The sequence below is a fragment of the Schistocerca americana genome, chromosome 6, assembly GCF_021461395.2.
Source record: "Schistocerca americana isolate TAMUIC-IGC-003095 chromosome 6, iqSchAmer2.1, whole genome shotgun sequence".
NCBI classification, from domain to species: Eukaryota; Metazoa; Arthropoda; class Insecta; order Orthoptera; family Acrididae; genus Schistocerca; species Schistocerca americana.
The window spans coordinates 277755177-277779627 of NC_060124.1; the positions used below are offsets into that span (position 1 = coordinate 277755177).

General features: G+C 45.2%; 1 protein-coding gene across 1 annotated transcript in view; it reads right to left on the reverse strand.

Moving 5' to 3' along the window:
- LOC124619503 (CUGBP Elav-like family member 2) overlaps positions 1 to 24451 on the reverse strand; it is a 1137606-nt gene that overhangs the window by 776949 nt on the left and 336206 nt on the right. The window lies entirely within an intron of this gene.

A 24451-nucleotide genomic window follows, 5' to 3' on the forward strand; every position in this document is an offset into this window, starting at 1 on the left:
GTTTGGGAGTGGAACACGGAGAGAAGATGCTAGCTGTGGTACGAGGTACCCTCCGCCACGCACCGTAAGGTGGATTGCGGAGTATGTATGTAGACGTGGACACATTGTCATACACAAAAATTCCATCGTTGTTTGGGAACAAAAAATCCATGAATGGCTCCAAATGGTCTCCAAGCAGCCGAACATAGCCAGTTCGAAGAATTTATGCAGCCGCCACCGGCTTGAACAATAGCTTGTTGACAACTTGGGTCCATGGCTTCGTAGGGTCTGCACGACAATCTAATCCCACTATCAGCTGTTACCAACTGAAAACAGGACTCATCTGATCAGGCTACTGATTTCTACTCGTCCAGAGTCCAACGGAATTGGTCACGAGCCCAGGAGAAGCACTGCAGGCGATGTCGTCTGCTGCCATAGCCCATTAACGCCACATTTCGCCGCACTGTCGAAACGGATACGTTCTTCGTACGTCCCACATTAATTTCCGCTCGTATTTCGCTCACTTTTGCTCGTTCGTTAGCACTGACAACTCTACCCAAACGCCGCTGCTCTCGGTCGTTAAGTGAAGGTCGTCGACCACTGCGTTGTCCGTGGTGAGAGGTAATTCCTGATGGTCTGGTATTCTTATGGCCCTCTTGACAATGTGGTTCTCGGAATACTGAATTCACTAACGATTTCCCAAACGGACTGTGCCATGTGTCTATCTCCAACTACCATTCTGCGTTCAAAGTCTCTTAATTCCCGTCGTGCGGCTTGAATCACGTCGCCAACCTTTCCACATGAATCACCTGAATAGAAATGACAGCTCAGCCAATACAACGCCCCTTCATATCTTGCGTACGCTATAGTACAGCCATCTGTGTACGTGCGTATGGTTATCAAATGGTTCAAATGGCTCTGAGCACTATGGGACTTAACATCTATGGTCATCAGTCCCCTAGAACTTAGAACTACTTAAACCTAACTAACCTAAGGACATCACACAACACCCAGTCATCACGAGGCAGAGAAAATCCCTGACCCCGCCGGGAATCGAACCCGGGAACCCGGGCGTGGGAAGCGAGAACGCTACCGCACGACCACGAGCTGCGGACGTATGGTTATCCCATGACTGCTATCACCTCAGTGTGCAGTCGGAAGAAGGACGATACAGGCTGCAAATCGGGAAATCGTCAGACAACGGGCAGAATGCTGGGGACAGGCGCCTGAGAACGGCCATCTCGGAAACCATGAAGCTGGTCGGTTGTTCGCGTGCTACTGTTGTGGTCGTTTATGGAACGTTACTGAAGGATCATGAAACCACGAGTAGGTGCCACGGCGTTGGACGTCCACATCGCATCACAGAACGTGGAGATCGTAGGTTTGTCCACTCTGTAAAGGAGCAAAAGTGCCGAACTTCCGGAACATGTGACGAGTAGTACAATGCTGATGGAGGCAGACGTGTTTTGGAGCACACCGTTCAGCATATACTGGTGAACATGGGGGCCTGCAGCGGACCATCGCTTCGCGTTCCAGGGTGAAACATCATTATCGTCAATTACGATTGTAGTGGGCACAGGATCATTGAGATTGGACCGTGGGTCAAAGGAAATACACTACTGGCCATTAAAATTGCTACACCAATAAGATGACGTGCTAAAGACGCGAAATTTAACCGACAGGAAGAAGATGCTGTGATTTCCAAATGATTAGCTTTTCAGAGCATTCACACAAGGTTGGCGCCAGTGGTGAGACCTACAACGTTCTGACATGAGGAAAGTTTCCAACCGATTTCTCATACACAAACAGCAGTTGACCGGCGTTGCCTGGTGAAAAGTTGTTGTGATGCCTCGTGTGAGGAGGAGAAATGCGTACCAGCACGTTTCCGACTTTGATAAAGGTCGGATTGTAGCCTATCGCGATTGCGGTTTATCGTATCGCGACATTGCTGCTTGCGTTGATCGAGATCCAATGACTGTTAGCAGAATAAGGAATCGGTGGGTTCAGGAAGGTAATACGGAACGCCGTGCTGGATCCCAACGGCCTCGTATCACTAGCAGTCGAGATGACAGGCATCTTACCCGCATGTCTGTAACGGATCGTGCAGCCACGTCTCGATCCCTGAGTCAACAGATGGGGACGTTTGCAAGACAACAACCATCTGCACGAATAGTTCGACGACGTTTGCACCAGCATGGACTATCAGCTCGGAGACCGTGGCTGCGGTTACCCTTGACGCTGCATCACAGACAGGAGCACCTGCGATGGTGTACTCGACGACGAACATGGGTGCACGAATGGCAAACAGTCATTTTTTCGGATGAATCCAGGTTCTGTTTACAGCATCATAATGGTCGTATCTGTGTTTGGTGAAATCGCGTTGAACGCACATTGGAAGCGCGTATTCGTCATCGCCATACTGGCGTATCACCCGGCGTGATGGTATGGGTTGCCATTGGTTACACGTCTCGGTCACCTCTTGTCCGCATTGACGGAACTTTGCACAGTGGACGTTACGTTTCCGATGTTTTACGTCCCGTGGATCTACCCTTCATTTGATCCCTGCGAAACCCTACACTTCAGCAGGATAATGCACGACCGCATGTTGCAGGTCCTGTACGGGCCTTTCTGGATACAGAAAATGTTCGACTGCTGCCCTGGCCAGCACATTCTCTAGATCTATCACCAATTGAAAACCGTCTAGTCAATGGTGGCCGAGCAACTGGCCCGTCACAATACGCCAGTCACTACTCTTGATGAACTGTGGTATCGTGTTGAAGTTGCATGGGCAGCTGTACCTGTACACGCCATCCAAGTTCTGTTTGACTCAATGCCCAGGCGTATCAAGGGCGTTATTGCGGCCAGAGGTGGTTGTTCTGGGTACTGATTTCTCATGATCTATGCACCCAAATTGCGTGAAAATGTAGTCACATGTCAGTTCTAGTATAATATATTTGTCCAATGAATGGCCGTTTATCATTTGCATTTCTTCTTGGTATAGCAATTTTAATGGCCAGTGGTGTAAGTCGTATAGTTGCGTGAAGCGCGTTTCTTGTTCCCAGGTCGATAGGTGTGCCCGAACAGGCCGTCATCCAGCTGACTGGCTGCTGGAGACAAGCACCGCGCAATGGACATAGGCCAGTGGAGGTAGTATTACAGTATGTGGGGACATTCACCTGTGGTGGTAAGCGAAGATACGATGACAGCTGTGTACTACGTGAACGTTATTGTGGACAACCTGCATACATTAATACTTGAGGTCTTCTTCAGAAGCGATGGCATCTTCCAGCACGATGAGTGTCCTTGTCACAGAGACACAATTGCGCTACATTGGTTTGAGGAGCAGGATAGCGAAGAAATGTTGATGGTCTGCCCACCACATAGGCCTGAGCGCCATGGAACACGTCTGATACGGTATCGGATGGGATCTCCGAGGCCACAAACCACCGTAATTTACGGAAATTGCATGAGCTGACGCCTCATACTTCAGGAAACCTAACACGGACTTGTGCAATCCATGCTTCGCAGAGTAGCTGCTATATTGCGTTCTAGAAGTGGAGAAGAAGGCTGAACATTATCCGTGAGGTAGCGCATATTCTTTCTGGAGTGAAGGCGGCAACTTCAGAGCGAGACGGCGTACTGTGCTGAGGCTGGTGGTATTAAGTTGCATTGTGGGAACGTAAAAAAAGTGTAAGATTGTAGCAGTTCAATGGAAACTTTTAACGAAATGTAGAACTATGAGATTTGGACACGTGAACCCTGTCAAGTTCTTTAGGATTCCAGAAACAATATCTACTCTGCGAGTAAGAAGGTCAGTGTCTGGCGCACTCTGCGCCGAAAGAGATAGAGAATATTCTGTGACGTCTGCAGTGTGCTCTTGTTCTCTGCCTCACGCCACACCATCCAGCCGTTCCCTGCCGTGGGAACTGCCAATACTGGAGTAAGTCTGACACTGGGCCGGTGTTTCCGTTTCTGACTCTCATTATAACAATTTACGCACTAAGAAAGCTATCGCTGGTGCTCCTTAACGTAATACAAGGAGTTTTTTTATGCCTTCCACAACGAACACTTCACTCCTTATTATCTTCATCATATCTCAACCAAAATGAAAATGAACGTAAAATGTCCTACACAGTCCTCGAAGCGCAGGCTGCAGACAAACTTGGCAGTATGATGCTACTGGCTGGAGCGTCACTTATTATGCTGACCCTCGCTACTGCGCTTCACCCCAACATTCGTCTTACGTGCACACCGCTATAGCGGCAGAGGCTGCAGACCTGGCGGCATATGTTGTGATTTACAGTTCAGGTGTAACTTTTAAATACATTACGCAGAAGGAAAGAATAATAACAATTATTATAATCAACACACGTTGCTGAGTGCAGCCTAGCACGGATACAAAATACAGAGTGAGACCTTAGTTAGAATGTAGTTAAGCTAGTATGGAGATAATTTATTAAGTAAGTAATAAAGTTATCACAGTAATTAGAGAATTAAACTTGTGTGCCGCACCGAGACTCGAACTCGGGACCTTTGCCTTTCGCGGACAAGTGCTCTAACCGAGATACCCAATCACGAGTCACGACCCGTCCTCACAGTTTTAGTTTCATATCAGGGCCCACTCCGCTGCAGAGTGAAAATTTCAGTCTGTAAATTACAGAATCAGTCGGAAAAAGTTATTTTCCTGAAAGAATTATTATCATTCAAAATTATGGAATGATAGCTGTTATGAAATATGAAGAATTATTCAAAAAATGGTTCAAATGGCTCTGAGCAGTATGGGATTTAACTTCTGAGGTCATCAGTCCCCTAGAACTTAGAACTACTGAAACCTAACAAAGCTAAGGACATCACACACATCCATGCCCGAGGCAGGATTCAAACCTGCGACCGTAGCGGTCGCGCGGTTCCAGACTGTAGCGCCTAGAACCGCTCGGCCACTCCGGCCGGCGAAGAATTATTGCCTGTATGTATATCATAAGTATATAAGTGTTTGATTAATTGCTTTGATATATTCTTTCACTGAGCAAAGAACATATTACGTAATACATAGATGCAACTGACTTCGGATATTCTACAGAGGACCACTTGATGACGATACCGAGGTGTGACTTTACTATTGTTTTAAAAATCGTGATTTGTTCCTGTCAAATCAGAGGCAGCACTCAACAAAAATGACTCAGTCAGTTCTTTCAACTTTTCGTAACCAATCTCTTCCCGAAAAATTGTTTACAATTGGTTTGCAGAATTCGTGCTTGCGTCGGCTATGAATTTATTCAAGTCAGACAGAAATCAGGCGTTGTTCCAAAAATACGTTGTTGCTGCGCGCAACAACGCGTGTGACTTACCACGAGATAGAGACTTCCTTAACGATATCAAACAATAGAGCACAATCGATTTTTCATGAACATTTAGCTGAGAAAAAGACCTGTTTCTGATGGATTCCACAGAACTTTTACCATGGTGGATATTTTCTGAAGCTGTGCTGGTTGATCTCATTCTGTTCGAGATACCTCATTCTGTTTGAGCTCAGAACATATTCTTAGGTTGTACAACAGATTGAGGTCTGTGAGATTGAGCGTTACAACCATCTTTGTTTCTTTTTTTAGAGTAGCCACTTAAACTTTTGCTTGTTCCTTGCATAGGACGTAATATTATAGAGTGTTGAATTTCGTAGCTGCAGATCTCATTGTAATGGGTTATCAAAGAAATAACTTACTTGGAAAAATGTGAGGTTCATGAACTCCTGAGAGGAGCAGTGCAGTATAAACGCTTAACTTCATCGCTGTAGCTTTCCGTTGCTGCTGAGCTGGTGGTGTTTGGCGCCTGCGGACGGGGAAGCATCGCGCGCGTAAATGAAACCACGCATAAAGCGCAGGAACATGTGACTGCCGCCTTATCTTCGGTTACAAATCCGTCGCCCTGGCCGCGTGTCAGCTGGCACCGCTCCTAGCAGCTCCGGACCGTTGATAGGCAGCAAAGCCCTTCCTTTAATTTGCCGTGACGACTAACGACCCGTGGCGGCGGCCAGCGCGGAGACAAAGGTGTCCACAGCGCGCGGGCGCTGACAAAGGGCCATCCGATGAGCTGATGGCTGTCGTCGCCGCGGGGCGCTGCGAAGGAATCCGTGACGAGAGCCGGTCGCCGACTTACTGCTCCCAAGTGTTCGGCTTAAGATCTAACGTTCGCGCGTTATAATAGACGCACTTTCGTTGACGGAGACAGTTTCTCCGACAGTTTAAAAGTAAATAGGCTGGCGTCTGTCTCTTGTGGAATTTTGGAACACTTTTTATTACCGCGTATTATGACATTTCCGGAGGCGGAAAATCTCGCCCGTAGAAATCAAGTCCCGGCGGAGGTTCGAGTCCTCCCTCGGGCATGTGTGTGTGTGTGTGTGTGTGTGTGTTTGTCCCTAGGATAATTTAGGTTAAGTAGTGTGTAAACTTAGGGACTGCTGACCTTAGCAGTTAAGTCCCATAAGATTTCACACACTTTTGAACTTTTTTTTTGTAGAAATCAAAATGGCTTCCGCAAACAAATATCGTACGAAAACCAGCTCGCTCTGTTCTCCCACGAGACGCAAAAAGGAATAGATACCGGAGCCCATGTTGGTGGCCGGCCGCGGTGGTCTAGCGGTTCTAGGCGCCCAGTCAGGAGCCGCGCGACTGCTACGGTCGCAGGTTCGAATCCTGCCTCGGGCATGGATGTGTGTGATGTCCTTAGGTTAGTTAGGTTAAAGTAGTTCTAAGTTCTAGGGGACTGATGACCACAGATGTTAAGTCCCATAGTGCTCAGAGCCATTTGAACCATGTTGATGCCGTGTTCCTTGGTTTACACAAGGCCTTCGGTACAGTTCCGCACTGTCGCCTAACGAATAAATTACAAGCATACGAAATATCACACAAGCTCTGTGAGTGGGTTGAAGAGTTACTAGCAAATACAGCGTGAACAGAAAGTTTCCCTCTAAAGTTTTTTGACAAATTTTTCTTTTTACAAGAACTCATTCCACATTTTAATGAATGATTCGAACAGACATCTGCCCACTTTGCCAGTATTTTGTCCCTGCTTATGAAGATACTCGTCAACTGGTCTGCCAAAACTCTCCACGAGCACTGCTGTCTCTTCAGGAACTGACTCCACACACCGCCGCTCATCTGGGCTCTATACAAACTCCCCCCACCCTTGGGGTTCCGACCCTCAGTTGACGAGCGCTCTCCGCCACTGTCAGCACCAGAAACAGAAATAGCAGCAACGAGGACCGACGAGGATGAGGCGTCACCAAATGATCATTCAGCATCGGTGTCCGTTCAGTGAGCAACGCGATCGAATCTGTAACCTGTAAGAGGTCCAGTTTGCAGCTGGCCAGACGAACCCCCTGTTAAGCATAGGCACCCTCGGGCGTACCATTTATACCCAGCTATACCGAAGTTAGCTACAGGTTCTGAGCCATACCGTCGAGTCCCAGATAGACGGGACTTGGAACTGATCGAAATACTACTCGTGTCAGTATTTTAGTCCTACAACGTTTGACGATCAGCCGCAGAGGACATTTGATTCGGGTTCTCTGCCGCACACCTGCGTCACAGGGATGAGGTTCATTCCTCCTGAACATGTGCAATAAACTGGTCTCTGTTGTTATGGCGAGATTCTTCTAAGCCTGCATCCTGAAGTCTGTCCCACATGTGCTGTACAAAGCTTAGGTCAGGACTGTTTCTAGGCCAGGAAAAGTTTATTTCAAACAGACAATCATGGGACAGTTACTGGACCTTAATTCAGCGCAATAAAGCTCGACCACAACCTATTTGGGAAGATTACAGAAAGACGAATCCTTCGTATCCATGCTGCACAAGGCCCCCATCTCCCAGATACTGGAAACCGGTTGTGGTGTCCACAGCAGGGATGAGTACAACCCGCAAGGGCAGGGCCAGGAATGATATGTTACAAACCAGAATGCAGAACTACGGTAGGAAGAGTAACCACTGTAAATACACGGTTATCATTAATATGGTTATAAATCCTTTCTGAAGAATTATAACACGTTGCTCCGATGCAGGTGTATGGTGGACACTAGAAAAAAGATAGCGAGCCTCGAAAGCGGTACGGGTACCCTTCTATTCTGTCACCTGAACCAGCTCGACAACTGGAGCTCATGTACGCTATTCAACTGGCTCGTAATCATTTTGCCATCGATGTCTCGAATATGCTCCAGAAGTGCATTGCACCACAGCAGAATTACATTTAAGTACGTACTACAACTATGCAAGAAATGAACAGAATCATTAACCTGTTGGGTACATCCTTTCCCCGTTAGAGCGATCATGGTAGATTTGGAAATATTCACCGCCAGTATTTGGACGATAAAGATAAAATACAAAACGACATAAACATTCGCATCATCAGACTTTGATTCAATGTCCTGGTTTAAAATCTAAATCTCTCGTCATAAACAGGGGGTAGGTGACACTGTCGAAGGACTGTCAACAGCCCAGTTGCACGTGAAGCCACGTTAAGCTCGGCGGACATCCCGATGCTATCCAAAAGAAGTTGTTTATGTGCCGGCGCTAGTCTTCGACGTCTCGCTTCTCTCTTGCAAAACTGAACAAAAACGAAAAGTCAAAACCTAGACATATCCTTCGCAGATACTGACGCAATACAGGGTTTGCATCACGAATGGGCTTTAGTAAGAGTGTGTTATGGACATATTTCTTTTCTGCTTAAGGAATGTTACAGAACTTAGTTGCCGGCCGAAGTGGCCGTGCGGTTAAAGGCGCTGCAGTCTGGAACCGCAAGACCGCTACGGTCGCAGGTTCGAATCCTGCCTCGGGCATGGATGTTTGTGATGTCCTTAGGTTAGTTAGGTTTAACTAGTTCTAAGTTCTAGGGGACTAATAACCTCAGCAGTTGAGTCCCATAGTGCTCAGAGCCATTTTGAACAGAACTTAGTTGTTTTGAGCCGGATCCGAGCAAGCTAAGAGTGGGGAAAAGAGGTATCATATTTGGACCATTTGGGGAGAATTTCTACTTCTGGTACTCGCCTGATAATAAAAGGAAATCTCCAAAAACCTTGGTTGGAATCAAGGGATGGTGAGTCTTTTCAATTTGTTTGTGGGACAATAGGAAATATTGTCCACTGTCCATGTGTATATTTATTGTATGCTTATGTTTGTTTAACTGAGGTTGTTGAAGCCATAATCACACAATGTACAATATTACATTTCTGGGTAAGAGAAAATACGAACTAGAAAACGTTGTACTTAAGGCTTTTCTTTTAGCCCTCTGTTGGCTTCCTTGTAAAGTACAAGCAGCACTTTGCAGCCATAAATATTAAGTGCACACTTTTCTTTCTCAGAAGTGTTGAGACAACGTCATATTCTTGCTTATACCTTTACTAAAGGAAAAGCTTACAATCAGGCTGCATTACAAGTTTTGCCTTATGGTAGTGGAACGTATAGTTCTACTGTGGAAACTACTCAAAAAGTAAGAGATGCTCAGCGAGCTATGGAGAGACGCATGTTGGCAAACACTGGGAGAGGCGGGAAACACATAAAACTGTCAGGGAACAGAGAGGAGCACAATAAGCAATTATGTCTGTAATGAAAATCAAATGGAAGTAGGCGGGGGATGCAGCCAAGCGAATGGACGGTATACGGATGAAGGAGGCTTGTGGAAAGCGAGTGGTTGACACTAAAGAACATGGAAGAACAATATAAACGGGAATAGATTAAGACCGTAAAGCATCGAAAAGTCTAGAGGAGGGATCCAGCAGTAAACTTCGAATGGCTGCCGACGATAATACTTATGAGGACAATGATAGAGCCCTTTATCCACCAGTAGAAGTCGAGTGGCTGATGATAATGATAATGATGACAATTATGAGACTGATGATGAAAGAATTTGCGCAGGTACAGAAGTTGAATGGTTGATAATGATGACAAGTATACGAATGTATGTGGAGGCTTTTATACAGCAGTGAAAGTTGAGTGGCTGAAGTTAATGATAATGATGAGAAGTACGAGGATGTTGACGGGAGTCTTTATGCGGCTGTGGAAGTCGAGTGGCTGATGATAATTATGAGGCCTTTGCCAGCAGTGGAAGTTGAGTAGCTGATGAGGATGGTTATGATGGTGATTACGATGATATAATTGGTAATTATGAGAGTGATGATGAATATGTTGCAACACTTAACCCCGCTCGCTTCAGACGACGGGAAGGGCAAGGTGCTCCAAATACCCAGTTGCGGTATTTTGGTTCTACTGAGCAGCAGAAATTCTTTAGTGTTAATAGTTTCTACTAGTGATTTTTTTTTGTTTCTACCCAACACAGTGGAATCATTATCTTACTCCCGTGAACAGTAACGTAATTTTTGGAAGAATCATTTTTTTCCTTAGTGCTCGTATCTACAGGGTGGCGCACGAAATGAATTACGAATTGTTTCTTTCACACTTTACGACGCACATTAAATATCCCGCTGGGATCTCTACAGCAGCACCAGCAGAGCTTGGAAAAACAAATGAGTTACGAAATGACGTGTAATTCACGATACTGCCGCTAGGAGACTAGTAAGCAGCAATGGCTGACAACGTAAGACTGACGAGACAGCAGCGATCGGTAATTGTGTTACTCTTTCATGAAAGGAAAAGCCTTGTTGTGACTCAGAGGCGTTTTCGACAACAGTTTAACACAAGATGGGTCCCTTGCAAGAAGACCATCCACAGATTGTACGATAAACTTGTACAGGAAGGAACAGTATTGGAAGCGAAGCGACCTCGGCCTAAGCCTGTTTGTTCGCCGGATAATATTGAAGCGGTATGAGTTGCTGTACAGAGAAGTCCCGGGAAATCGTGTAGAAAGGCAGCAGTGCAACTGGGAATATCCAGACGCTCCATTCAACGCATTCTTAAAAGTGACCTCCATATGTACCCATACAAGATGACCTGTGCACAGCAGCTCACTGAAGAACACAAGCTACTGTTTGCTCAGTGGGCGGAGGATAGGGAAGAAACTCTCAACAACGTTTGGTTTTCAGACGAGGCGCATTTTCATTAAGACGGTGTTGTTAACAAACGAAATGTACGCATTTGGGCCACTGAAAACCCACAAGTGCTTCCTGAACGACAACATTATGCTCCGAGGATTACAGCGTGGGCAGCAATTTCCAGTCACAGACTTATTGGACCCTTTTTCTTTGAAGAAACTGTGAACAGCGAGCGTTATTTGAGCATGCTTCGCAATAGCTTCATTCGACAGCTTCTTGCTACTGCCTTGCGCTTCAACACGCAGTGTTTCATTCAAGATGGAGCAAGGCCACATACTGCAAACACTGTGTTGGAGTTTTTACACGAGCATTTCGACATGCGGATCATTTCACTCAGGTTTCCAGGTCGCTTCAATGAGGGACAAAATTGGCCCTCAATAGTCCCGACCTCAATCGATGTGACTTTTTTCTTTGGGGGTACCTAAAGGAAAAAATTTTCCCGAAACGTCCACGTGATTTATTGGAGCTCAGAAGACTTATTCTTCGAGCTTGCAGTGAAGTTACGGAAGACATGTGCCGTAGGGTAATCACTAACTTCAGTGTTCGTTTGAAGGAAGTTAGGAAACGAAATGGTGGACATATTGAGCATGTGCTGAGTTAGAACAGATCTCCATGGACGGCTCTTCATTGTAGTATATGTTTCTTTCAGAATGTATTGACAATAAAGTTTATATTCAAAAACAAAATGGTAACACATTTCGTGCGCCACCCTGTACATTGCACATTTTACTTCACACTGCTACGGTTTCAGTCGGTGATGGGTCTTCTGGTGCTGTGAGATAAATATTGCCGTTGCCGTCGAAACACCAAGGTAACGGGGGTGACAACAATTAATTATGCGGTGTATTCTGAGAGGTGCAGCGGTCTATGTGTTGCAAATGCGGGCGCATGCATTAACCATTAGATCCTGCGGGACAGCGCCGGGGCGCCCGTGAAGAACGGCGGCCGCCCTTCCGGCGGCCCTGCGACTCGCCCCCGTCAAACGGCGAGAGGGCGCGCCCTCCGCTCGCTCGCTGCAGAGAGCCTGTAGAGTCGACAGTGTGTGTCCGATGCCCCAGCGGTGCGCCACCTGGCTTACTCGCCTACACTACCGCCGTCTCTCCTTACCTTACTTCTCCTCGATGCGGAAAACAGCAGAAGTCATCAGTCTCCTCAAAGAGCAGCACCTTCCAGAAAGTGATAATCTCCCCCCTTCATTTCATAGCCGAAATTAAGGAGCCTGCCATCCCATCACCGTTGTGGCCTATCCCCGACGTTATTCAATCTGTATGTCGAGCAAGCAATAACGGAAACAAAACAAAAAATTGCATTAGGAATTAGAGTGCATGGAGAAGAAATAAAAACTTTGAGGTTCGCCGACGACATTGTAATTCTGTCAGAGACAGCAAAGGACCTGGAAGAGCAGTAGAACAGAATGGAAAGTGTCTTGAAAGAAGGATATAAGATGAACATCAACAAATGCAAAACGAGGATAATCATTTCCCACTGAGATTCTGTATGAGCTTATTAATATTGCCTTTCTCCGTTCCCGAAGTGTCCCCTTCAGATTATCTACACTATCCGGAAACTTGACACCAACCGCCCTATCGTTTAATCCCTGTAGACTTTCGCGATTGTACCAGCACATTTCCCCAACCTCAAATGTACACATTCTCCACAACTTATCCCAAAGAGGATATAACAGCTTCCCTTGTCCGAACATGAAATAGGCTGAGAGATCTACCTAACACTTCAGGTTCAGCACAATACTTGTCTCTGTCTCTAGGTCAGGACTTCTTTTGCTCCCCTCCTGCTTTCGTCCTCCCCCTTCCAAACCCTTGATTCGGCATCCTACCTCATCCTACCCCCCTCCCCTACCCCAAAAACCTCCAGCTCACATCCTTTCCAAAACACTCTTCCTTCAACAAACCTCTTCACGTACTGTTCATTTCCCGTACCTTCAATAAAGTAGAGCGCTCCGTTTTTGGTCAAATGTTTGTGTGGTTCGAAAACAGGAGTAATTACACAATGAGTTTTTGTCCGAATTTTCATAGCCAAACGAAGAACGTGAAATGGACAGATGGGGTATCAAATACACCAGTATGAGATCTAGTTCAGCAATAAATATTTATCTCCTTCAAAGATGAAAAAAACGTAATTAGTATTTAAGCGAAAAAGAAATATTTCACGAAGAGCTGCTGCTAACTATGACATGAAGCGGCAAAAAATATCGATTCACAGCATAAAATAAAAGTTCTCTATTTTTCTTAAGCTATATAGTCTTAACAGTAATAAGATAGCGTTCGATATCTGAATACATTATATTTCATGTTTTGAGAAGAAAATCTGAAAATACGGTCTAATGTTTTGCGAAATGATTTTTCTATAAGCAACAAATAAAACACATTAGGGACACATTTCACGCGTTTCTGGATGATGCTCGAAATCATGTACAGCAAATGAGATGGCGATCGAGAATTTAAAATTCAGTGTTTAACTTAGAATCTCTGAATTTTAAGGGATATTTGTCTGGTGGAGTTTTACTCAGCGGTCTCCTTACTTCACTAACGTAAGACACGTGAAGTGTTTTCCCACTCTGTTTTATTACTTACTTGTAGGCAAATCACTTCGCGAAACATTTGACAATTCTTCTCACAACTTATTTTATTATGGAGTATCGTGAACTGACTGTATTTAAAAAAGTAACAATATCTTACTTAAAATATTCAAAGTACAACGGCTTACATTACAGTCTGAAACATGTACATAGTTGAAATTTTTAGAAAGTATTTTTCTATATTTTATTAATTCTTTTGGTCTCGTTAGCGGCGTACTGCTGTACTGTGACTTGGGTATTTCTTCGTGTACTAGGACGGCAGACGTGTAACAGCAAATAAGAAAAGATCAGTTGCGTACCTTCACTTTGTCAAGGAGACAATTAAAACCTTATGATGATTCCTTGTACAGAAGTTATTCCAAACACCGTGTGCGCCAGCCCCGGGTCGAATTCAACCAGTGGATTAACGACGAGAGATGATTTTTCGGCCAACTTGGATGTTGCTTTGCCGGCCAGAGTGGCCGAGCGGTTCTAGGCGCTTCAGTCTGGAACCGCGCGACCGCTACGGTCGCAGGTTCAAATCCTGCCTCGGGCATGGATGTGTGTGCTGTCCTTAGGTTCGTTAGGTTTAAGTAATTCTAAGTTCTAGGGGACTGATGACCTCAGATGTTAAGTCCCATAGTGCTCATAGCCATTTGAACCATTTTTTTGGATGTTGCTTTTTGGCGGTTTCCCACGCCCAACTACGTAAACACCGGGATGGTTCCTATGCCTCGCTTGAATACACGATGCGCTATCATGTAGAAAACGTTTTCACACTCGAACATGTGCTTTACTCCACATGCAGACAGGTGGGGTACACTATTTCCGTCCCAGGGGGAAGCGGTGGCGTCATGAATGGCAACCAGCGACGGACTGTCATTAAGACTGCTTCAGCCCATAGAAGAATGCCGACTCCGTAATCGAAAGGGACAAGGCAACGATGATGAAGAAGAAGATGAGAAACTTATACGGAATGCTTAGGATCGACGAGATGAGCTCTTCTTCTGTTTGTGGAGTGCACGGTTACGCTGCAGCAGGCCGGTGTGTTTCTGCCGGTAAGCAAGGTGCGCCCTGAATATTTTATTGTGATTAATTGCGGAGATTCCGCGCAGCGCACCCCGCCGCCCGACGAATTTACGAGCGTTGGGAGGGCACACATCAGCGGGGTCCCCGGCCGCTGTCTGCAGGCTGCTGCCGGCGGCTCCTCGTCTCATCGCGCATCCCACACTGAACACCGCTCCGTTATCACGTGCGTGTCTGACAGCGCGCCGAAACTCTGCGTGGGAACGCCGTCTGGTCCGCGCCCCACTGGGGGGGATAGTAGACCGACTCCCATCTGGTAGCCGGCCGCGGTGGTCTCGCGGTTCTAGGAGCGCAGTCCGGAGCCGCGCGACTGCTACGGTCGCAGGTTCGAATCCTGCCTCGGGCATGGATGTGTGTGATGTCCTTAGGTTAGTTAGGTTTAAGTAGTTCTAAGTTCTAGGGGACTGATGACCACAGCTGTTAAGTCCCATAGTGCTCAGAGCCATTTGAACCATTTGAACCCATCTGGTAGCGATGCCCTTAGGAGTAAGTATTGGGCTGCAGCCGTACCGGTCTGCCAGTTGGTTAAAGGTATCCACCTAGGGTACTAGGAGTAGGAGTAATCCATCGAACTACAGACCTATATCATTGACGTCGGTTTGCAGCAGGGTTTTGGAGCATATACTATATTCAAACATTATGAATCACCTCGAAGGGAACGATCTATTGATACGTAATCAGCATGGTTTCAGAAAACACCGTTCTTGTGCAATGCAGCTAGCTCTTTATTCGCACGAAGTAATGGCCGCTATCGACAGGGGATCTCAAGTTGATTCCGTATTTCTAGATTTCCGGAAAGCTTTTGACACCGTTCCTCACAAGCGACTTCTAATCAAGGTGCGGGCCTATGGGGTATCGCCTCAGTTGTGCGACTGGATTCGTGATTTCCTGTGAGGAAGGTCGCAGTTCGTAGTCATAGACGGCAAATCATCGAGTAAAACTGAAGTGATATCAGGTGTTCCCCAGGGAAGCGTCCTGTAACCTCTGCTGTTCCTGATCTATATAAATGACCTGGGTGAGCAGTTCTCTTAGGTTGTTCGCAGCTGATGCTGTAATTTACCATCTAGTAAGGTCATCTGAAGACCAGTATCAGTTGCAAAGCGATTTAGAAAAGATTGCTGTATGGTGTGGCAGGTGGCAGTTGACGCTAAATAACGAAAAGTGTGAGGTGATCCACATGAGTTCCAAAAGAAATCCGTTGGAATTCGATTACTCGATAAATAGTACAATTCTCAAGGCTGTCAATTCAACTAAATACCTGGGTATTAAAATTACGAACAACTTCAGTTGGATAGACCACATAGATAATATTGTGGGGAAGGCGAGCCAAAGGTTGCTTTTCATTGGCAGGACACTTAGAAGATGCAACAAGTCCACTAAAGAGATAGCTTACACTACACTCGTTCGTCCTCTGTTAGAATATTGTTGCGCGGTGTGGGATCCTTACCAGGTGGGATTGACGGAGGACATCGAAAGGGTGCAAAAAAAGGGCAGCTCGTTTTGTATTATGACGTAATAGGGGAGAGAGTGTGGCAGATATGATACGCGAGTTGGGATGGAAGTCATTAAAGCAAAGACGTTTTTCGTCGCGGCGAGATCTATTTACGAAATTTCAGTCACCAACTTTCTCTTCCGAATGCGAAAATATTTTGTTGAGCCCAGCCTACATAGGTAGGAATGATTATCAAAATAAAATTAGCGAAATCAGAGCTCGAACAGAAAGGTTTAGGTGTTCGTTTTTCCCGCGCGCTGTTCGGGAGTTGAATGGTAGAGAGGTAGTATGATTGTGGTTCGATGAACCCTCTGCCAAGCACTTAAATGTGAATTGCACAGTAATCATGTAGATGTTGACGTAATAGAGACAAAACCAGAGAACGTAGTGATGTCTAACGCTGGGTCTAGAGCAAAGTTAATGTTTTAACTCGTCCCCTAGGTGTTTCATTGGGTTCAGGTCGAACTCTGGGCAGTCCAGTCCACTTCAGGCATGTTACTGTCCACAAACCATTGCCTCAGGGGTGCTGCTTTATGACAGGTTCACTGTCATGCTGATACAATCATCCTCTCTGAACTGTTCCCCTACTATACGCAGTACACACTGCTCTCAAACGTACTCGCACCATACCGCATTTAGCGTTTCTTAAGTTCGAAAAGGGCAACACGCGCTCACCACGGAAAACAGCTCCTTACCATAGCACCATCTCCTCCATATTTCAGATGGTGGCTGGTAGCGTTCTTCAGGCATTTGCCAAACTGAAACCCTTCCATCTGATTGCCACCTGTCGTGAAGTGATTCATCGCTCCAGATCACCCGTTTCCAACCGTCCACTGTATAGTGGCGGCGCTCGTTACGTTCCCTCAAGTACGTCCCTTAGTGTTCATTACAGAACGGTGTCGCTTATGAGGAGCTGATCCACCACTGTACCCCATTCTTCTTCATTCCCTGAGCACAATCCCGGTGCCAGTTGGACTGCTGGTAGCACTTATGGCTTTCACGAATCATTCATTTCGCTGATTGTATGCGATATTCTGAAACAGCCCTCCGCAGTGCTCGAGCGTCCTTGTCCGTCAGTACGTGAGGTCCACCTGGTCTTGGTTTAGCTGCATTTCCGAGTCTCGCTCACATCACGAGCCGTCCATTTGGGCAGCTTTAGAAGGACTGAAATGTCCCTGATGTATCTGTTACTCAGGTGACATCCAATGACTAGACCAAGTTCTTAATCGATGAGCTCTCCTGACCAGCTAATTCTACTCTTATTGCTTTTCTAGTGACAACACAATACTCCCTGCGACCTCGCGACCTTTTATAGTGGCGGGTCCGTCTCTAGTGAAATGTAGTGGTCAGTTACATGTTGTATAGGGGTGTCCGGATAATTTTGATCAGATAGATCAGATATATAGACCTCCCATCGCTTGTAGTCCGGCGAGATGTATACCAGACCCTCTGAGAACTAGGGAGAAGGTAGTGGCAGAGTGAAACTGTGACTCGTATCGAGAGGAGACACCAGTAGAAACAACAGACACGAAATGCAAGGGCCTTGCTTAGAGTCCGTTACCCTCTTCTTGCCTTTTCAGGAAGCTTTCGTTACCTTATGGTTTCTCTGACTTACGGGCGAATTGCTAGCAAATCTTGACGATCAAAATATGATCATAAATGTCGAGACTAAGTGGCACGTAAAGTGCCCTCCGCCACACACCGTTGGGTGGCTTGCGGAGTATCAATGTAGATGTAGATGTAGTAGACTAAGGATCTTAGGCTCCTTGTTTCCTCAAACTAACAAGAATCTTTTCTTTATTCCGTACAACTGACAGATTGTATGGTGTGCTATCTCGTATTGGTGACAGCGCAGTAGAGTTCGACTGAACGTAGTTTTGTCCGTGTTAGCTATAGTTGGCCAACTGTACACCAACGATGACTTATATGATGTCTCTTTTACAGCAACACTTGCACAATAAATGTATACTACTATAATCGATTTCGACTGAGAATTTGATTAGACTGTTTGCAAAACAAATATACACGGAAATGTGTCATGACGATATTCTTTTATTGTACCAGTACTGAATAATAATTTCGCCATTGCTGACTTCTTCAGAACATGCCCGTTGCTTTAGGAGCACTGGCAAAAGTGAGGGTGACAATTTTAAATTTTTACGTTCTAAATTAGCAGGACGAACTTCACTGAGAAATAGGTTCTTTAGTAGCCTGTCTATCCGAGATCAGTAACGGCCGGACCCGGACTGGAGGCAGTGGTTTAGATACCGGTACTGGCAACAGTTTTGTGTTGCTGCAACCTGGCGCTGTCCTGACTTCCAAAAGACAAGCGTAGAAAGTGCATAAGTAATTAGAACAAAATAATTTAAGTGGATGCCGCAGAAAGTTAAGTAAAACATAGCCTTGGCTAACACCCAAAAGTGAACACTTTCATTAAACTAGCTGCGACTATTTGACATCGCATTTTTCAATTGTGTGATATGTCTGCGAAACACGCTCTAGGGCAGCATTGAAAATAATTCACTATTAGCATTTCAGACGTTACGCCAAGCATTATTTACAAACGTTACATCAAGCATTATTTACAGAACTTTTGAAGCTTTACATTCGAGGAAGAGACTGACGCCCACCTACCTATTTCTGCCGCTGGAGACATAAGGCTAACATCATGAGCGGTGTTGCACTCACCAAAGAGAACGACAAAACTCAGCAGTCATGTACTCACCTGGAAAAGAAACAAAAATTTGTATAAGAATACCAAACTGACTTACATTAATTCAATTTACAATTAGAAACTAAACATTAAGTGTCATCGGTACGTATCATTACTGGGTTATTGTGAATGAGGTTACAAGGGGTTGTCTACCGCCCAAGCAATCAACTGAGCGAGATGGCGCAGTGGTAATACACTAGTACTGGCGACGACGGCGCTTCGGATTCCTGTGTGGGCGTCCAGACTTAGGATTTACGTGAACACCTTAAGGCAAATGCTGGGATGGTTCCTGTCGAAGGGCACTGCGGACTTCCTCAATCCAAGCTTCTGCTCCGTCTCTAATAACCTCGTCATCGATGGCATATTAACCATAATGTTCCTTTCTTTGTAAGAAAATATACGTTGCTTGTGTTCCTGGTACCACTTTAATCCTTTTATGCAAACTAGGTTCAATAACAAGGTCTGCGGAAACATCGTATGTGCTGCAGCCTTACTGGAACTGTACCATTTCCAACTCCAATAACGAATTTTCGATCCGAGGCTTAGTTCGTCCACAAGTGTCAACCACCAAGTCGTCCATCAAAGTTATCAGTCAAATCCCGAATATATTTAAAGAGCAAAATAAGCTGCTAGTGACAATCTGCCTGTCCGACACAAATCTGCAGGGTGGGCCATATTGTATATACCAGTTGCAGTTGGTAACCCTGATCAAATGCGCGCTGAATGCTGTGCATGCGTACAGCGACGAGTAGGACGGAATCGGGCAAGTAATCTGCCATGGAGCGGTGCTCTGTGCAGATGAGAATTACGGCCGTGGAATCCTTTATCTGAACATGTTCTGTCACGGATGCTCTTTGGGCATTGCGACGGAACAGTAATGATCGTCATTTTGCTCTACTCGAGAAGTACAGTTTCCCAGCTGGGTGAGATAGTGGAAGGCCACAGGCAGTGTTCTGAACTGCCAGGCAGCCGACCGGGGAAGAGGTGTTCGGCTCATGCGAGAACCTGGAACGAGTGTGCGTGTTATTTGAACACAGTCCAAGTTGTTCAGCACGGTAACATGCGCAAACATGACATACATCTGTCGCGACGCCCACGCAACCGCTTTCTGCATAATACGAAGTCTCACCTGTTTAAACTGCAGTTGGCTCAAAAGTTACGAGACATTGTTAGACAAAACAGACTCGCCAACTGCACTGACTTTCTTGCTATGGGTAACTAAGAAACCACTGTTTCTACAAAAACTGCTGATGTCAGAGGAAGCTAAATTTTTCATGACAGGGTATGTTACTGAGCACTGATTCCTGGAAAATCTACTACAATGTCTACATGAAAAGCCGCAGGCAAGACCAAAAGTTATGGTATGGTATGCGGCTGGAATGTCTGGGATTACTTGTCACTATGTTTCTGAGTACGACGCGCAGGACGTCTAGCAATAGTCAGCACTGACCGCTACTGTAAAACGTTGTCGAATTCATCTCTCTGGAATTGCAGGCAAAGGGTTTCGATAGTGCAATGTCTCAAACATCACGTCAAAATACGGCTGTAATCCGACATGTTATTCCAAACCGTGTGACATCCCATCTTTGCGACGCGGCCTGGCCATTCCGTTTCCCAGATTTAGCAACCCTTAATTATTACTTCTGGGACTTTGAGAGGGAAAGGTGTTTGCCAATCGTTTGCCGATCGTCTGTAGAAAATTGACGAACTTGAGGGTGCCATTCGGCGTCAAATAAGCGCCATTCTGCAGGACATGCAATGGCGTATCACGGAAGCCTTCCCGAGAAGCCTTCATTTGCGCATACACGCAAACGGATGACATTTCGAGGGAGTTATTTTCAGGGTGTAGTGACGTAGGCCGATATGTGTTAAATACTGTAATAACTGCCAATTTATTTACTCGTATTTTATAACTGTTTTAAATTACTAGGTAAATTAACAGTGTTTCTGTTATCATGAGAAGTTGGTTGATACAATATTTACCATCCCGTAAAACCGACCGTCTTTTTGGTACTTTTTCGACGGGAGCAGAGAACAACCGTGCAAACCGTCGTCTGCCTTCTGTGACGGAATTAATGTGTCCTTAAGCACATATGATCCGATTTAGCGACTGTGACTGTGTGTAACGTTTAACGCATTATCAGTGTGGTTGAGATGGGACGGAGGGGAAGTGGTGTGCTGAAATCTGAATCCTCCGAGAACTCTAAAAGATACTACCAGACTTGGCATTACGTTTTGACGATAGGTTCACCACTACCGCAATCTTAAGGCCTCCCAAAGAAAGACTCTTCGTGGAGGTTTTGGGTTTTAATCCAAAGCATATGCTCATCGTGGGCGAGTAGAAACTGTACGAAACAATTTCTGTTTGCCTTCCCAACAAATTCGCAGTGACTGAAATCCCGGTTGCCACCATGACCGAACATACTTCCTGTGACTGACCTCTCGAGATTTACCGAATTCGCACCCAGTGGCCGTGAGGATTAGCCACTCAGCACAACAAGGAGTTCCTTAAACGGAAGGGCGAGAGCAATAACCTCTACTCAGTTACACGAGATGGTCACAAAGTTTTAATTACGTCTTCGAGAATGTAACTAATTTTTTGTTTCTTTGTAGGTAGATGTCTGTAGTCGTGGCACACACTGAAGTCCCCACTCCAAACACGACACTAGAATAGCCAAAACAAAATAGTGCAGCCTGTCTCCAGTTTATCAATGGGCAGCGCCATGATAAATGTATGATATGTTTTGCGTGTTTGTGTAACAAATGTTACATCTTTTTCACACCACTGTTTCCTTCCATGTGAGGGTACATGTCCTTGAGTCTATCCTTACACTATATTTCAAGTAAAGATATGTAACGTGCAATGTAACAGGACTGCAATTACTTATTATAATTATATTTAATATAATACATGTTATAAAATCCTCAACTGTGAAACAAATGATGAACTATTACTATGTGTAGGATGGTTATAATTAATCTCTCGCGACTTGAGAGTGTCGGCCCCCCAAAAAACTAGTGATTGTAAGAGAAAAAAACTTTGTGGAAACATTTGTAAAGATATGCGGAAGAGAAATAACAATAAACCATTGCATGAAACACATTTTAATTTCCACATGAGAGGGCAAAATCTGTTAGCTTCTTACCACGTTTACGTTCCAGGTTACAAACGTTGCCCATTGTGACGAGTATCTGCATCCACGGCAGCCTGGAACGGCGCTAGAGGTACCATTTCACAATTGTTCGCAGAACTTTTCGAAAGGTGGACCTACATCTACATCTACATCTACATCTACATTTATACTCCGCAAGCCACCCAAAGTTGTGTGGCGGAGGGCATTTTACGTGCCACTGTCATTACCTCCCTTTCCTGTTCCAGTCGCGTATGGTTCGCGGGAAGAACGACTGTCTGAAAGCCTCCGTGCGCGCTCTAATCTCTCTAATTTTACATTCGTGATCTCCTCGGGAGGTATAAGTAGGGGCAAGCAATATATTCGATACCTCATCCAGAAACGCACCCTCTCGAAACCTGGCGAGCAATCTACACCGCGATGCAGAGCGCCTCTCTTGCAGAGTTTGCCACTTGAGTTTATTAAACATCTCCGTAACGCTATCACGGTTACCAAATAACCCTGTGACGAAACGCGCCGCTCTTCTTTGGATCTTCTCTATCTCCTCCGTCAAACCGATCTGGTACGGATCCCACACTGATGAGCAATACTCAAGTATAGGTCGAACGAGAGTTTTGTAAGCCACCTCCTTTGTTGATGGACTACATTTTCTAAGCACTCTCCCAATGAATCTCAACCTGGTACCCGCCTTACCAACAATTAATTTTATATGATCATTCCACTTCAAATCGTTCCGCACGCATACTCCCAGATATTTTACAGAAGTAACTGCTACCAGTGTTTGTTCCGCTATCATATAATCATACAATAAAGGATCCTTCATTCTATGTATTCGCAATACATTACATTTGTCTATGTTAAGGGACAGTTGCCACTCCCTGCACCAAGTGCCTATCCGCTGCAGATCTTCCTGCATTTCGCTACAATTTTCTAATGCTGCAACTTCTCTGTATACTACAGCATCATCCGCGAAAAGCCGCATTTGGACAAGGTGAACAGGGCTTCAGTCGTTAAGCAACGATGCTGTTGTTCGTAGAGTCTCGACGCATTAAATGAATACGGAGAGGTCTTCTTCCCGCATCGGGTTTGAAGAACATGATTTGGAAGTTCGAATTAACTGCCGATTTGGGAATTGCTCCTGGGAGAAGCCAACGGCCAATTGCCTACTTATACCTCCCGAGGAGATCACGAATGTAAAATTAGAGAGATTAGAGCGCGCACGGAGGCTTTCAGACAGTCATTCTTCCCGCGAACTGTAACCATGGAGTGTTAAGCTGTAGTGACACAGCTTGTGCACTGCTTGAAGATCACACAGTGCCTTCAGTATTCTCAGCTTTGGCAACTCAAACTTCTTCAAAAATTTGTGGCGCAATTGGCCGTTGGCTTCTCCCAGGAGCACTTCCCAAATCGGCAGTTAATTCGAACTTCCAAATAATGTTCTTCAAACCCGATGCGGGAAGAAGACCTCTCCGTATTCATTTAATGCGTCGAGACTCTACGAACAACAGCACCGTTGCTTAACGACTGAAGCCCTGTTCACCTTGTCCAAACCCATGTTGGCTGTTGGCAACTGTAATTCGCACTGAAGCTTGCGTTTCAACACTACGTCGCCATACCAGTGCCGGCTCCTAACGGAAAGCCGTGTCACTAACACTAATAACAACGCAGATCCTACAAATTTGTGTACGCACACGGTAAGTTGCGTCTACACTGGCTGCAAAGGAAAAATTTAACTGCAACCAACCTTTATGTAATTATATATAATGTATAATTTTCTGTATTGTAACTTTGTTTTCCATCGAATTGTTTTTATTCTTACTATTTACAACGACTGTTCTCCTTCTGAGAGAACAATTTTATTATGAAGTTAGGAGTGTGGTCTTTAACCTTGAAAGTAAGGGCTGTGCAAAGCCTTTTACTTTTCCCTGCCTTGACACGTAACACGTGAGTAGCAGTCAGTCACTTCAAGGCAGTGTCATTCAGCAGCTGACCTACATCGTGCATCAAAAAAGTTAAAATTTGTGCAGTAAAGTGGTGCAAAATATGGAAATGAAGCGTCGTTTTGATATCTTTAAAGTAGTAAGTCATCATATTTAAATAATTGCCTCGGATACCAGCTAAATGTGTGTTGCAATTGCGCACACGACAAGTACAGCAAACATTGTGGCCACGGAAGGCAATATGACGAACAGTATCTATCTATTTCAAATGAAACGTTAAATGGCTCTGAGCACTATGGGACTTAACATCTATGGCCATCAGTCTGAAACGTTAAGATGCTGTAAAATATTAACTGCACACTGGTAACACGACTGGCTTTCTGTTTAAAGGCAAGAATGTTGTTTTTTGTTCAATCCTTAGAACTGCAACAGGAGAGATAGTTATCTTAGGAAAAGTGTTGTAATTCATTTTGGAACAATATAGTGGCATGATCTGTAGT